The 3,142-nt window shown below is 50.1% G+C and overlaps 1 long non-coding RNA gene across 1 annotated transcript in view; it reads right to left on the bottom strand.

Annotated features, from left to right (window-relative positions):
- LOC102377300 overlaps positions 1-2,476 on the bottom strand; it is a 4,709-nt gene extending 2,233 nt beyond the window's left edge. Inside the window, exons 1-3 of the long non-coding RNA XR_325321.2 lie at positions 2,398-2,476; positions 939-1,044; positions 511-759 (exon numbers count right to left, since the gene is read on the bottom strand). This is a non-coding gene — a long non-coding RNA (uncharacterized LOC102377300). The remainder of the gene's footprint in view (positions 1-510; positions 760-938; positions 1,045-2,397) is intronic.
- Positions 2,477-3,142: the final 666 nt, after the last annotated feature.

Below are 3,142 nucleotides of genomic sequence, written 5' to 3'. Positions count from 1 at the left end.
AAGTTTCAGAAACTTGTGTTTAGCTTTCATTTCCTTGTGAAAAGCCTTTCAGTTTGCCTCTGCATAGGAAGAATGCAGAGACTATACTTTCTCTCCCGATTTCATATTACTCAGTGTCCACTTGTAAGGGTCAGAGGCTAGAAATGACCAAGGTTTGGAAGAAGGTGGTTTGGCAACAGTTTCAGAGTTGGTAAAAGGAAATATTTTTTCCCCTTTACCACTAAATTAGACTGTGGAACTCACTGCCACTAAATATGTCCTTGGACCAATAATTTAAAGACTTAGTAAAGGTTTGGCATCTTAAATGGAATAAAAGGTGATCCAGGGTCATAGTAGCTCTCATTAACCAAAACAATAGGGATATAAAGCTACTATAGATGGACCCAGGCTAAGTGGCCACACCAGGGTGGGGCCCAGTTGCCACATGCTCAACAGGTGTCTTATTTCCCTATTTTTGTATCTTGCCCGCCACAACTTGGTGCAACTATAAAAGATATCAGGAGGTGGTACCTGATCGTTCAGGGTTTGTTGACACCAGTGCAGGTCACGATGACCAAGAGTCTTCTGTGGGGCTCCTCCTCCCCTACAATCCACTCCTTTCCCCTTGGGTGTTTTGTTGGTGATCAGACTAGGTGCCTGGACTTCCTAGATGCCTAGCTTCATGTGCTAGGTAGACAGGTCCATGTAGGAAGGAAACCAAGTGGTCAGCATAAGTTGGCTTAGCCCGAGGGTTTGTTATAGGTCTGTGATCAATGGCATCTATTCCATGTAAAAAAAACCAAAACAAACAAACCAATATAACTTAAACAAGTTATACCAGTCTGTGTTTGCTTCAGGACTCACATTGGCCCTGTAGCATAACATGGCCACCTTTTTCCAGGTGGTTGGAGCTCTTTAGGGCTCACCCCCTGGTATGAGCCCAATCCAAGATGGCTCACCTGTTTTAAACCAAGCCCTTTGGGTAGCCTGGGGCCACGATTATGAGGACCCCCATGTGGCCCTTGAAGATACCCGACCTCCAGTGGCTGCGTGAAGTTCAGAGTTCTGCAGGGAGAATTGGTGTTGAGCTGGTCTTCGAGAGCAGGTCCTTGGCTCTGCTGCTGGAGGGATACGACGTGTTCCTCTCTTTCTAAGGCCAGTGCTGCCTTATACAGGAAGTTCCAGGTTGGCCTGGGCCAACCCAGACCCCTGGCTGCCACCAGGTGCCAAGAGCCCTAGAGCTGCAACTGCAGCTTCCAGGCTCTAGGCAGCACCAACTGTGCCAGCTGCCTGTGCTCTTCTCGGGCTGAGTCCCGGGCTCCTGTGGAGTCCGGCTTCTGGCTCTCACTCTGACCCAGGCCTATGGACAGCATGCTTCCACTGGCTACTCATCCCACACAGGCAGTGAGGGTGCAGAGGAGTGCGCTGTCAGCCTGCAGGCTCACTTCTCTCCTTCAGGGCTGAGTGGGAATATACTGCCTGTAGAACACTCCAGCAGTCATTGCCCCAGTAAGTGCAGGGTCCCTACTACAGCACATTCTTGATATTTAAGCCAACCTCCAATTATTGGAATGAGACCTTCATAAGGGAGGGCTTATCCCCTCCTCCCCCTACCCTCATCTACCTGCTTCAGACCTCCCTGCCATTGTCTCTGCATCTTTCGCTGCAAACCCCTATTGGGGACAGGATCCTGAATCAGTTGGTGTCACAGGATGGGGTCCCCAGGGATAGCTGTGATACCCCTAGGGCTCCTTGACCGTGCCAATCCTGCCCAACGGGCACCCTCTTTCTCTTCTGCCATGTCTTGTTGTACTATAATAAATAGGGAGGCTGCCCTCAAGTTTGTATTTTGGGCACGGTCCTGATGGACCCCACTGAACCCTGTGGGTTCTTGGACCCCTTTTGGGTCCTGCTCCAAAATGGATGCCTCTCAGGACACCCTCACGCTTATGCGCTAGGTTTGTGGTTCCAAACCGCCCCTTTACCATGCCCCAAGCCTCACAGATGGCATTCAACATTGTCCTTCCAAGGCCTTAGTTTAGCTTGGCCTTCGGTCATCACCAGGCTCTCCGCAGCCCTGTCTCTCTCTCAACACCCCCTGGAGCTGGGCTCTCCGCCCACCTCCTTTGTCTGGGGTCTGTTCACCCCGAATTATGGCACCCACACTGGCACTGGGGTCTGTTCACCCCAAATTATGGCACCCACACTGGTGCTGGGGTCCCCACACTGTAGTGGACCCCCAATGAGGCCTCCTCCTTCCCAAATAGCCTCAGCCCAATCTTCTGGATTTATAAAATAGCAGCCAAAAATATGAGCCCCAGGCTAATAACATAACACAAAAAGTTCAGGGTGTTCTCTGTCCCTTTAAAAGGAGTCAAACTTCTTCCCCGACACTAAGTGCCTCATAGGCAAAGGTACCTGGTGAGCTCCTGGATCCCCATTAGCCCTAAGTGCAGCATCTCTGGGCAGTTCTTCCCTGAAGGCTCCTTCCCCCTTGGCTGCTGGCAGGAAACTGACTCTCTAGTCCCAGTCCTGGGGTTTATATGTGCCCAGGGCCCTGCCTCTTCTGGTCAGCTGACTGTTTGCAGGTGCAGGCTAATTCCCTCCTTAGGCCTGCTGCCACAGTAACCTGTACCTGTGGGATTCCTGCCTGACTGCTCTGGGCAGTTTCTGCCTTTAAACGAGCAGGCACCTTAGTGCCCTGTGACAGTTGGATACTTGATCTAATTCAATAGCACAATTCCTGTATTTCCTTATCATGGAAAGTCAGTAAAAAGTTCAGGGGAGTACACAGATTCTGAAAAGGCAGGAACTCTCCTCTCAACTAAATGTGACTAAATGTGAGCAAGTTGCTTACAAGGTTATGATACGGATTTCTTAGCAGCTTATTTATTTTTAAACTCTATGACCACATCCACACGAGCTAGCATGTGTCTGTTGTGGCATCTCAAAGCAGCTTGAGACACCATACAAGGCACGCCATGAACTAAAAAATGTTCCCCATGCTGCGTATTTTCAGAGCAGACTCTAAGTTTGATACTAGGGAATCCCGGTATCAAAAGAAAACACACCAGAAAAAAGCAGTGTAGGGTGCACTCCTGGAGCATGTCCGGAAGCAACTGGAGGCTGGGTCCTCCAAGGAGATGCTGTAGCTCCTGGCCAG

The sequence above is a fragment of the Alligator sinensis genome, unplaced genomic scaffold (assembly GCF_000455745.1).
Source record: "Alligator sinensis unplaced genomic scaffold, ASM45574v1 scaffold523_1, whole genome shotgun sequence".
NCBI lineage: Eukaryota > Metazoa > Chordata > Crocodylia > Alligatoridae > Alligator > Alligator sinensis.
The sequence above is the reverse complement of the archived record's forward strand: the minus strand, read 5'-3'. Positions and strand labels throughout refer to the sequence as shown.